Below are 14,498 nucleotides of genomic sequence, written 5' to 3'. Positions count from 1 at the left end.
TATATGGCAGTAATGCAGTATATAAGTATAGTCTATATGGCAGTAATGCAGTATATAAGTATAGTCTATATGGCAGTTATGCGGTATATCAGTATAGTCTATATGGCAGTAATGCAGTATATCAGTATAGTCTATATGGCAGTTATGCAGTATATAAGTATAGTTTATATGACAGTAATGCAGTATATCAGTATAGTATACAGTACAGACCAAAAGTTTGGACACACCTTCTCATTTATAGATTTGTCCGTATTTTCATAACTATGAAAATTGTACATTCACACTGAAGGCATCAAAACTATGAATTAACACATGTGGAATTATATACTTAACAAAAAAGTGTGAAACAACTGAAAATATGTCTTATATTCTAGGCTCTTCAAAGTAGCCACCTTTTGCTTTGATGACTGCTTTGCACACTCTTGGCATTCTCTTGATGAGCTTCAAGAGGTAGTAACCGGAAATGGTCTTCCAACAATCTTGAAGGAGTTCCCAGAGATGCTTAGCACTTGTTGGCCCTTTTGCCTTCACTCTGCGGTCCAGCTCACCTCAAACCATCTCGATTGGGTTCAGGTCTGGTGACTGTGGAAGCCAGGTCATCTGGCGTAGCACCCCATCACTCTCCTTCTTGGTCAAATAGGCCTTACACAGCCTGGAGGTGTGTTTGGGGTCATTGTCCTGTTGAAAAATAAATGATGGTCCAACTAAACACAAACCGGTTGGAATAGCATGCCGCTGCAAGATGCTGTGGTAGCCATGCTGGTTCAGTATGCCTTCAATTTTGAATAAATCCCCAACAGTGTCACCAGCAAAGCACCCCCACACCATCACACCTCCTCCTCCATGCTTCACGGTGGGAACCAGGCATGTAGAGTCCATCCGTTCACCTTTTCTGCGTCGCACAAAGACACGGAGGTTGGAACCAAAGATCTCAAATTTGGACTCATCAGACCAAAGCACAGATTTCCACTGGTCGAATGTCCATTCCTTGTGTTCTTTAGCCCAAACAAGTCTCTTCTGCTTGTTGCCTGTCTTTAGCAGTGGTTTCCTAGCAGCTATTTTACCATGAAGGCCTGCTGCACAAAGTCTCCTCTTAACAGTTGTTGAAGAGATGTGTCTGCTGCTAGAACTCCGTGTGGCATTGACCTGGTCTCTAATCTGAGCTGCTGTTAACCTGCGATTTCTGAGGCTGGTGACTCGGATAAACTTATCCTCAGAAGCAGAGGTGACTCTTGGTCTTCCTTTCCTGGGGCGGTCCTCATGTGAGCCAGTTTCTTTGTAGCGCTTGATTGTTTTTGCAACTGCACTTGGGGACACTTTCAAAGTTTTCCCAATTTTTTGCACTGACTGACTTTCATTTCTTAATGTAATGATGGCCACTCGTTTTTCTTTACTTAGCTGCTTTTTTCTTGCCATAATACAAATTCTAACAGTCTATTCAGTAGGACTATCAGCTGTGTATCCACAAGACTTCTGCACAACACAACTGATGGTCCCAACCCCATTTATAAGGCAAGAAATCCCACTTATTAAACCTGACAGGGCACACCTGTGAAGTGAAAACCATTTCCGGTGACTACCTCTTGAAGCTCATCAAGAGAATGCCAAGAGTGTGCAAAGCAGTCATCAAAGCAAAAGGTGGCTACTTTGAAGAACCTAGAATATAAGACATATTTTCAGTTGTTTCACACTTTTTTGTTAAGTATATAATTCCACATGTGTTAATTCACAGTTTTGATGCCTTCAGTGTGAATGTACAATTTTCAAAGTCATGAAAATACAGAAAAATCTTTAAATGAGAAGGTGTGTCCAAACTTTTGGTCTGTACTGTATATGGCAGTAATGCAGTATATCAGTACAATCTATATGGCAGTAATGCATTATATAAGTATAGTATATATGGCAGTAATGCAGTATATAAGTACAGTCTATATGGCAGTAATGCAGTATATCAGTATAGTATATATGACTGTAATGCAGTATATAAGTATAGTCTATATGGCAGTTGTGCGGTATATCAGTATATTCTATATGGCAGTAATGCAGTATATCAGTATAGTCTATATGGCAGTAATGCAGTATATAAGTATAGTCTATATGGCAGTAATGCAGTATATCAGTATAGTATATGTGGCAGTAATGCAGTATATAAGTATAGTCTATATGTCAGTAATGCAGTATATAAGTATAGTCTATATGGCAGTAATGCAGTATATCAGTATAGTCTATATGGCAGTAATGCAGTATATCAGTATAGTCTATATGGCAGTAATGCAGTATATCAGTATAGTATATGTGGCAGTAATGCAGTATATAAGTATAGTCTATATGTTAGTAATGCAGTATATAAGTATAGTCTATATGGCAGTAATGCAGTATATCAGTATAGTCTATATGGTAGTAATGCAGTATATAAGTATAATCTATAAGGCAGTAAAGCAGTATATAAGTATAGTCTATATGTCAGTAATGCAGTATATAAGTATAGTCTATATGGCAGTAATGCAGTGTATAAGTATAGTCTATATGTCAGTAATGCAGTATATAAGTACAGTCTATATGTCAGTAATGAAGTATATAAGTATAGTCTATATGACAGTAATGCGGTTTATCAGTATAGTCTATATGTCAGTAATGCAGTATATAAGTATAGTCTATATGTCAGTAATGCAGTATATAAGTATAGTCTATATGACAGTTATGCAGTATATAAGTATAGTCTATATGGCAGTAATGCAGTATATCAGAATAGTCTATATGGTAGTAATGCAGTATATAAGTATAGTCTATAAGTCAGTAATGCAGTATATAAGTATAGTCTATATGGCAGTAATGCAGTATATCAGTATAGTCTATATGTCAGTAATGCAGTATATAAGTATAGTCTATATGACAGTAATGCAGTATATCAGTATAGTATATATGGCAGTAATGCAGTATATCAGTATAGTCTATATGGCAGTAATGCAGTATATAAGTATAGTCTATATGGCAGTTATGCAGTATATCAGTATAGTCTATATGTCAGTAATGCAGTATATCAGTATAGTCTATATGGCAGTAATGCAGTATATCAGTATAGTATATATGGCAGTAATGCAGTATATCAGTATAGTCTATATGGCAGTTATGCAGTATATCAGCATAGTATATATGGCAGTAATGCAGTATATCAGTATAGTATATATGGCAGTAATGCAGTATATCAGTATAGTATATATGTCAGTAATGTAGTATATCAGTATAGTCTATATGGCAGTTATGCAGTATATCAGTATAGTATATATGGCAGTAATGAGGTATATCAGTATAGTCTATATGGCAGTTATGCGGTATATCAGTATAGTATATATGGCAGTAATGAGGTATATCAGTATAGTCTATATGGCAGTTATGCAGTATATCAGTATAGTATATATGGCAGTAATGAGGTATATCAGTACAGTCTATATGGCAGTAATGCGGTATATAAGTGCAGTTTATATGGCAGTAATGCGGTATATAAGTATAGTCTATATGTCAGTTATGCTGTATATCAGTATAGTATATATGGCAGTAATGCAGTATATCAGTATAATCTATATGGCAGTAATGCAGTATATAAGTATAGTATATATGGCAGTAATGCAGTATATAAGTATAATCTATATGGCAGTAAAGCAGTATATAAGTATAGTCTATATGGCAGTAATGTAGTATATAAGGATAGTCTATATGGCAGCTATGCAGTATATAAGTATAGTCTATATGGCAGTAATGCAGTATATCAGTATAGTCTATATGGCAGTAATGCAGTATATCAGTATAGTCTATATGGCAGTAATGCAGTATATCAGTATAGTCTATATGTCAGTAATGCAGTATATAAGTATAGTCTATATGGCAGTTATGCAGTTTATCAGTATAGTCCATATGTCAGTAATGCAGTATATAAGTATAGTCTATATGTCAGTAATGCAGTATATAAGTATAGTCTATATGGCAGTTATGCGGTATATCAGTATAGTGTATATGGCAGTAATGCAGTATATAAGTATAGTCTATATGGCAGTTATGCGGTATATCAGTATAGTGTATATGGCAGTAATGCAGTATATCAGTATAGTCTATATGGCAGTAATGCAGTATATGAGTATACTATATATGGCAGTAATGCAGTATATAAGTACAGTCTATATGACAGTAATGCTGTATATAAGTATAGTATATATGGCAGTAATGCAGTATATCAGTATAGTCTATATGGTAGTAATGCAGTATATAAGTATAGTGTATATGGCAGTAATGCAGTATATAAGTATAGTCTATATGGCAGTAATACAGTATATCAGTATACTATATATGGCAGTAATGCAGTATATAAGTACAGTTTATATGACAGTAATGCAGTATATCAGTATAGTCTATATGGCAGTAATACAGTATATCAGTATAGTCTATATGGCAGTAATGCAGTATATAAGTATAGTCTATATGGCAGTAATGCAGTATATAAGTATAGTCTATATGGTAGTAATGCAGTATATAAGTATAGTCTATATGACAGTAATGCAGTATATAAGTATAGTCTATATGGCAGTAATGCAGTATATAAGTATAGTCTATATGGCAGTAATGCAGTATATAAGTATAGTCTATATGGCAGTAATGCAGTATATAAGTATAGTCTATATGGCAGTAATGCAGTAATGTAGTATAGTCTATATGGCAGTAATGTAGTATGTAAGTACAGTCTATATGGCAGTGATGCAGTATATAAGTATAGTCTATATGGCAGTTATGCGGTATATCAGTATAGTCTATATGTCAGTAATGCAGTATATCAGTATAGTCTATATGGCAGTAATGCAGTATATAAGTATAGTCTATATGGCAGTAATGCAGTATATAAGTATAGTCTATATGGCAGTAATGTGGTATATCAGTATAGTATATATGTCAGTAATGCAGTACATAAGTATAGTATATATGGCAGTAATGTAGTATAATCTATAAGGCAGTAATGCAGTATATAAGTATAGTCTATTTGGCAATAATGCAGTATATCAGTATAGTCTATATGTCAGTAATGCGGTATATCAGTATAGTCTATATGTCAGTAATACAGTATATCAGTATAGTCTATATGGCAGTAATGCAGTATATAAGTATAGTCTATATGGCAGTAATGCAGTATATAAGTATAGTCTATATGGTAGTAATGCAGTATATAAGTATAGTCTATATGACAGTAATGCAGTATATAAGTATAGTCTATATGGCAGTAATGCAGTATATAAGTATAGTCTATATGGTAGTAATGCAGTTTATAAGTATAGTCTATATGACAGTAATGCAGTATATAAGTATAGTCTATATGGCAGTAATGCAGTATATAAGTATAGTCTATATGGCAGTAATGCAGTATATAAGTATAGTCTATATGGCAGTAATGCAGTATATAAGTATAGTCTATATGGCAGTAATGCAGTATATAAGTATAGTCTATATGGCAGTAATGCAGTATATAAGTATAGTCTATATGGCAGTTATGCGGTATATCAGTATAGTCTATATGTCAGTAATGCAGTATATCAGTATAGTCTATATGGCAGTAATGCAGTATATAAGTATAGTCTATATGGCAGTAATGCAGTATATAAGTATAGTCTATATGGCAGTAATGTGGTATATCAGTATAGTGTATATGGCAGTAATGCAGTAATGTAGTATAGTCTATATGGCAGTAATGTAGTATGTAAGTACAGTCTATATGGCAGTGATGCAGTATATAAGTATAATCTATATGGCAGTAATGCAGTATATCAGTATAGTCTATATGGCAGTAATGCAGTATATCAGTATAGTGTATATGGCAGTAATGCAGTATATGAGTATAGTCTATATGGCAGTAATGCAGTATATAAGCATAGTCTTTATGGCAGTTATGCAGTATATCAGTATAGTATATCTGTCAGTAATGCAGTACATAAGTATAGTATATATGGCAGTAATGTAGTATAATCTATAAGGCAGTAATGCAGTATATAAGTATAGTCTATATGGCAGTAATGCAGTATATAAGTACAGTCTATATGGCAGTAATGCAGTGTATCAGTATAGTATATATGGCAGTATTGCAGTATATAAGTATAGTCTATATGACAGTAAAGCAGTATATCAGTATAGTCTATATGGCAGTAATGCAGTATATCAGTATAGTCTATATGTCAGTAATGCAGTATATAAGTATAGTCTATATGGCAGTTATGCGGTATATCAGTATAATCTATATGGCAGTAATGCAGTATATAAGTACAGTCTATAAGGCAGTAATGCAGTATATCAGTATAATCTATATGGCAGTAGTTAAGTATATAAGTACAGTCTATATGTCAGTAATGCAGTATATAAGTATAGTGTATATGACAGTAATGCAGTATATCAGTATAGTATATGTGGCAGTAATTAAGTATAGAAGTACAGTCTATATGTCAGTAATGCAGTATGTAAGTATAGTGTATATGGCAGTAATGCAGTATATCAGTATAGTCTATATGGCAGTAATGCAGTGTATAAGTATACTCTATATGGCAGTAATGCAGTATATCAGTATAGTCTATATGTCAGTAATGCAGTATATAAGTATAGTCTATATGGCAGTTATGCAGTATATCAGTATAGTGTATATGGCAGTAATGCAGTATATCAGTATAGTCTATATGACAGTAATGCAGTATATCAGAATAGTCTATATGGCAGTAATGCATTATATAAGTATAGTCTATATGGCAGTAATGCAGTATATCAGTATAGTTTATATGGCAGTAATGCAGTATATCAGTATAGTCTATATGTCAGTAATGCAGTATATAAGTATAGTCTATATGACAGTAATGCAGTATATCAGTATAGTCTATATGTCAGTAATGCAGTATATAAGTATAGTCTATATGGCAGTTATGCAGTATATCAGTATAGTCTATATGTCAGTAATGCAGTATATCAGTATAGTCTATATGGCAGTAATGCAGTATATCAGTATAGTATATATGGCAGTAATGCAGTATATCAGTATAGTCTATATGGCAGTTATGCAGTATATCAGCATAGTATATATGGCAGTAATGCAGTATATCAGTATAGTATATATGGCAGTAATGCAGTATATCAGTATAGTATATATGTCAGTAATGTAGTATATCAGTATAGTCTATATGGCAGTTATGCAGTGTATCAGTATAGTATATATGGCAGTAATGAGGTATATAAGTATAGTCTATATGGCAGTTATGCGGTATATCAGTATAGTATATATGGCAGTAATGAGGTATATCAGTATAGTCTATATGGCAGTTAAGCAGTATATCAGTATAGTATATATGGCAGTAATGAGGTATATCAGTACAGTCTATATGGCAGTAATGCGGTATATAAGTACAGTCTATATGGCAGTAATGCGGTATATAAGTATAGTCTATATGTCAGTTAAGCTGTATATCAGTATAGTATATATGACAGTAATGCAGTATATCAGTATAGTATATATGGCAGTAATGCAGTATATCAGTATAGTATATATGTCAGTAATGTAGTATATCAGTATAGTCTATATGGCAGTTATGCAGTATATCAGTATAGTATATATGGCAGTAATGCAGTATATCAGTATAATCTATATGGCAGTAATGCAGTATATAAGTATAGTATATATGGCAGTAATGCAGTATATAAGTATAATCTATATGGCAGTAAAGCAGTATATAAGTATAGTCTATATGGCAGTAATGTAGTATATAACGATAGTCTATATGGCAGCTATGCAGTATATAAGTATAGTCTATATGGCAGTAATGCAGTATATCAGTATAGTCTATATGGCAGTAATGCAGTATATCACTATAGTCTATATGGCAGTAATGCAGTATATAAGTATAGTCTATATGTCAGTAATGCAGTATATAAGTATAGTCTATATGGCAGTTATGCGTTATATCAGTATAGTGTATATGGCAGTAATGCAGCATATCAGTATAGTCTATATGGCAGTAATGCAGTATATGAGCATACTATATATGGCAGTAATGCAGTATATAAGTACAGTCTATATGACAGTAATGCTGTATATAAGTATAGTATATATGGCAGTAATGCAGTATATCAGTATAGTCTATATGGTAGTAATGCAGTATAAAAGTATAGTGTATATGGCAGTAATGCAGTATATAAGTATAGTCTATATGGCAGTAATACAGTATATCAGTATACTATATATGGCAGTAATGCAGTATATAAGTACAGTCTATATGACAGTAATGCAGTATATCAGTATAGTCTATATGGCAGTAATACAGTATATCAGTATAGTCTATATGGCAGTAATGCAGTATATAAGTATAGTCTATATGGCAGTAATGCAGTATATAAGTATAGTCTATATGGCAGTAATGCAGTATATAAGTATACTCTATATGGCAGTAATGCAGTATATAAGTATAGTCTATATGGCAGTTATGCGGTATATCAGTATAGTCTATATGTCAGTAATGCAGTATATCAGTATAGTCTATATGGCAGTAATGCAGTATATAAGTATAGTCTATATCGCAGTAATGCAGTATATAAGTATAGTCTATATGGCAGTAATGTGGTATATCAGTATAGTGTATATGGCAGTAATGCAGTAATGTAGTATAGTCTATATGGCAGTAATGTAGTATGTAAGTACAGTCTATATGGCAGTGATGCAGTATATAAGTATAATCTATATGGCAGTAATGCAGTATATCAGTATAGTCTATATGGCAGTAATGCAGTATATCAGTATAGTGTATATGGCAGTAATGCAGTATATGAGTATAGTCTATATGGCAGTAATGTAGTATGTAAGAATAGTCTATATGTCAGTAATGCAGTATATAAGTATAGTCTATATGGCAGTAATGCAGTATATAAGCATAGTCTATATGGCAGTTATGTGGTATATCAGTATAGTATATATGTCAGTAATGCAGTACATAAGTATAGTATATATGGCAGTAATGTAGTATAATCTATAAGGCAGTAATGCAGTATATAAGTATAGTCTATTTGGCAATAATGCAGTATATCAGTATAGTCTATATGTCAGTAATGCGGTATATCAGTATAGTCTATATGTCAGTAATGCAGTATATCAGTATAGTCTATATGGCAGTAATGTGGTATATCAGTATAGTCTATATGTCAGTAATGTGGTATATCAGTATAGTCTATATGTCAGTAATGCGGTATATCAGTATAGTCTATATGTCAGTAATGCAGTATAGTCTATATGGCAGTTATGTGGTATATCAGTATAGTCTATATGTCAGTAATGCTGTATATCAGTATAGTCTATATGTCAGTAATGCAGTATATCAGTAGAGTCTATATGTCAGTAATGCGGTATATCAGTATAGTCTACAGTAAATGGCAGTAATGCAGTATATAAGTATAGTCTGTATGTCAGTAATGCAGTATATCAGTATAGTATATATGGCAATAATGCAGTATATCAGTATAGTCTATATGGCAGTTATGCGGTATATTAGTATAGTATATATGGCAGTAATGCAGTATATCAGTATAGTATACATGGCAGTAATGCAGTATATAAGTATAGTCTATATGTCAGTAATGCAGTATATAAGTATAGTGTATATGACTGTAATGCAGTATATAAGTATAGTCTATATGGCAGTAATGCAGTATATAAGTATAGTCTATATGGCAGTAATGCAGTATATAAGTATAGTCTATATGGCAGTAATGCAGTATATAAGTATAGTCTATATGGCAGTAATGCAGTATATAAGTATAGTCTATATGGCAGTAATGCAGTATATAAGTATAGTCTATATGTCAGTAATGCAGTATATAAGTATAGTCTATATGGCAGTTATGCGATATATCAGTATACTATATATGGCAGTAATGCAGTATATCAGTATAGTATATATGGCAGTAATGAAGTATATAAGTACAGTCTATATGGCAGTACTGCAGTATATAAGTATAGTCTATATGGCAGTAATGTAGTACATAAGTATAGTCTATATGGCATTTATGCGGTATATCACTATAGTGTATATGGCAGTAATGCAGTATATAAGTATAGTCTATATGTCAGCAATGCAGTATATAAGTATAGTCTATATGGCAGTAATGCAGTATATCAGTATAGTCTATATGGCAGTAATGCAGTATATAAGTACAGTCTATATGGCAGTAATGCAGTATATCAGTATAGTATATATGACTGTAATGCAGTATATAAGTATAGTCTATATGGCAGTTGAGCGGTATATCAGTATATTCTATATGGCAGTAATGCAGTATATCAGTATAGTCTATATGTGAGTAATGCAGTATATAAGTATAGTCTATATGTCAGTAATGCAGTATATAAGTATAGTCTATATGGCAGTAATGCAGTATATAAGTATAGTCTATATGGCAGTTATGCGGTATATCAGTATAGTGCATATGGCAGTAATGCAGTATATAAGTATAGTCTATATGTCAGTAATGCAGTATATAAGTATAGTGTATTTGGCAGTAATGCAGTATATCAGTATAGTCTATATGGCAGTAATGCAGTATATCAGTATAGTCTATATGGCAGTAATCCGGTATATAAGTATAGTCTATATGGCAGTAATGCAGTATATCAGTATAGTATATATGGCAGTAATGCGGTATATAAGTATAGTCTATATGGCAGTAATGCGGTATATAAGTACAGTCTATATGGCAGTAATGTAGTATATCACTATAGTCTATATGGCAGTAATGCGGTATATAAGTATAGTCTATATGGCAGTAATGCAGAAAATAAGTATAGTCTATATGGCAGTAATGCAGTATATCAGTATAGTCTATATGGCAGTAATGCGGTAAATAAGTATCGTCTATATGTCAGTAATGCAGTATATCAGTATAGTATATATGTCAGTAATGCAGTATATAAGTATAGTCTATATGGCAGTAATGTAGTATATCAGTATAGTCTATATGTCAGTAATGCAGTATATAAGTATAGTCTATATGTCAGTAATGCAGTATATAAGTATAGTCTATATGGCAGTAATGCAGTATATAAGTATAGTCTATATGGCAGTAATACAGTATATAAGTATAGTCTATATGGCAGTAATGCAGTATATCAGTATAGTCTATATGGCAGTAATGCAGTATATCAGTACAGTATATATGGCAGTAATGCAATATATCAGTATTGTTTATATGGCAGTAATGCAGTATATAAGTATAGTCTATATGGTAGTAATGCAGTATATAAGTATAGTCTATATGACAGTAAAGCAGTATATCAGTATAGTCTATATGGCAGTAATGCAGTATATAAGTACAGTCTATATGGCAGTAATGCGGTATATCAGTACAGTCTATATGGCAGTAATGTAGTATATAAGTATAGTCTATATGACAGTAATGCAGTATATCAGTTTAGTCTATATGTCAGTAATGCAGTATATAAGTATAGTCTATATGTCAGTAATGCAGTATATAAGTATAGTCTATATGGCAGTTATGCGGCATATCAGTATAGTTTATATGGCAGTAATTAAGTATATAAGTACAGTCTATATGGCAGTAATGCAGTATATAGGTATAGTCTATATGACAGTAAAGCAGTATATCAGTATAGTCTATATGGCAGTAATGCAGTATATCAGTATAGTCTATATGTCAGTAATGCAGTATATCAGTATAGTATATATGGCAGTAATTAAGTATATAAGTACAGTCTATATGGCAGTAATGCAGTATATCAGTATAGTCTATATGGCAGTAATGCAGTATATCAGTATAATCTATATGGCAGTAATTAAGTATATAAGTACAGTCTATATGTCAGTAATGCAGTATATAAGTATAGTGTATATGGCAGTAATGCAGTATATCAGTATAGTCTACATGGCAGTACTGCAGTATATAAGTATAGTCTATATGGCAGTAATGCAGTATATCAGTATAGTCTATATGGCAGTAATGCAGTATATAAGTATAGTCTATATGGCAGTTATGCAGCATATCAGTATAGTATATATGGCAGTAATGCAGTATATAAGTATAGTCTATATGGCAGTAATGCAGTATATAAGTATAGTCTATATGGCAGTAATGCAGTATATCAGTATAGTCTATATGGCAGTAATGCAGTATATAAGTATAGTCTATATGGCAGTTATGCAGCATATCAGTATAGTATATATGGCAGTAATGCAGTATATAAGTATAGTCTATATGGCAGTAATGCAGTATATCAGTATAGTCTATATGGCAGTAATGCAGTATATAAGTATAGTCTATATGGCAGTAATGCAGTATATCAGTATAGTCTATATGTCAGTAATGCAGTATATAAGTATAGTCTGTATGGCAGTTATGCAGTATATCAGTATAGTCTATATGGCAGTAATAAAGTATATCAGTATAGTCTATATGGCAGTAATGCAGTATATCAGTATAGTCTATATGTCAGTAATGCAGTATATAAGTATAGTCTATATGGCAGTTATGCAGTATATCAGTATAGTATATATGGCAGTAATGCAGTATATAAGTATAGTCTATATGGCAGTAATGCAGTATATCAGTATAGTCTATATGGCAGTAATGCAGTATATAAGTATAGTCTATATGGCAGTTATGCAGTATATAAGTATAGTCTACATGTCAGTTATGCTGTATATCAGTATAGTATATATGGCAGTAATGCAGTATATCAGTATAATCTATATGGCAGTAATGCAGTATATAAGTATAGTCTATATGGCAGTAATGTAATATATAAGTATAGTCTATATGGCAGTAATGTAGTATATAAGTATAGTCTATATGGCAGTAATGCAGTATATCAGTATAGTCTATATTTCAGTAATGCAGTATATCAGTATAGTCTATATGACAGTAATGCAGTATATAAGTATAGTCTATATGGCAGTAATGCAGTATATAAGTATAGTCTATATGACAGTAATGCAGTATATAAGTATAGTCTATATGGCAGTAATGCAGTATATAAGTATAGTCTATATGGCAGTAATGTAGTATATAAGTATAATCTATATGGCAGTAATGTAGTATATAAGTATAGTTTATATGGCAGTAATGTAGTATATAAGTATAGTCTATATGGCAGTAATGTAGTATATAAGTATAGTCTATATGGCAGTAATGCAGTATATCAGTATAGTCTATATGGCAGTAATGCAGTATATCAGTATAGTCTATATGTCAATAATGCAGTATATAAGTATAGTCTATATGGCAGTAATGCAGTATATAAGTATAGTCTATATGACAGTAATGCGGTTTATCAGTATAGTCTATATGGCAGTAATGCAGTATATAATTATAGTCTATATGTCAGTAATGCAGTATATAAGTATAGTCTATATGGCAGTTATGCGGTATATCAGTATAGTGTATATGGCAGTTATGCGGTATATCAGTATAGTCTATATGGCAGTAATGCAGTATATCAGTATAGTATATATGACAGTAATGTAGTATATAAGTATAGTCTATATGGCAGTTATGCGGTATATCAGTATACTATATATGGCAGTAATGCAGTATATAAGTACAGTCTATATGACAGTAATGCAGTATATCAGTATAGTATATATGGCAGTAATGCAGTATATAAGTATAGTCTATATGGCAGTAATGCAGTATATAAGTATAGTCTATATGGCAGTAATACAGTATATCAGTATACTATATATGGCAGTAATGCAGTATATAAGTACAGTCTATATGGCAGTTATGCAGTATATAAGTATAGTCTATATGGCAGTAATGCAGTATATAAGTATAGTCTATATGGCAGTAATGCAGTATATCAGTATAGTCTATATGTCAGTAATGCAGTATATAAGTATAGTCTATATGGCAGTTATGCAGTATATCAGTATAGTATATATGGCAGTAATGCAGTATATCAGTATAGTATATATGTCAGTAATGCAGTATATCAGTATAGTCTATATGGCAGTTATGCAGTATATCAGTATAGTATATATGGCAGTAATGAGGTATATCAGTATAGTCTATATGGCAGTTATGCGGTATATAAGTACAGTCTATATGGCAGTAATGTGGTATATAAGTACAGTCTATATGGCAGTAATGCGGTATATAAGTATAGTCTATATGTCAGTTATGCTGTATATCAGTATAGTATATATGGCAGGAATGCAGTATATCAGTATAATCTATATGGCAGTGATGCAGTATATAAGTATAGTCTATATGGCAGTAATGTATTATATAAGTATAGTCTATATGGCAGCTATGCAGTATATAAGCATAGTCTATATGGCAGTAATGCAGTATATCAGTATAGTCTATATGGCAGTAATGCAGTATATCAGTATAGTCTATATGACAGTAATGCAGTATATAAGTATAGTCTATATGACAGTAATGCGGTTTATCAGTATAGTCTATATGGCAGTAATGCAGTATAT

Source organism: Phyllobates terribilis, unplaced genomic scaffold, assembly GCF_046119375.1.
Source record: "Phyllobates terribilis strain yellow unplaced genomic scaffold, ASM4611937v1 Scaffold_9__5_contigs__length_417890890, whole genome shotgun sequence".
Classification (NCBI taxonomy): domain Eukaryota; kingdom Metazoa; phylum Chordata; class Amphibia; order Anura; family Dendrobatidae; genus Phyllobates; species Phyllobates terribilis.
Note: the sequence above shows the minus strand (reverse complement) of the source record.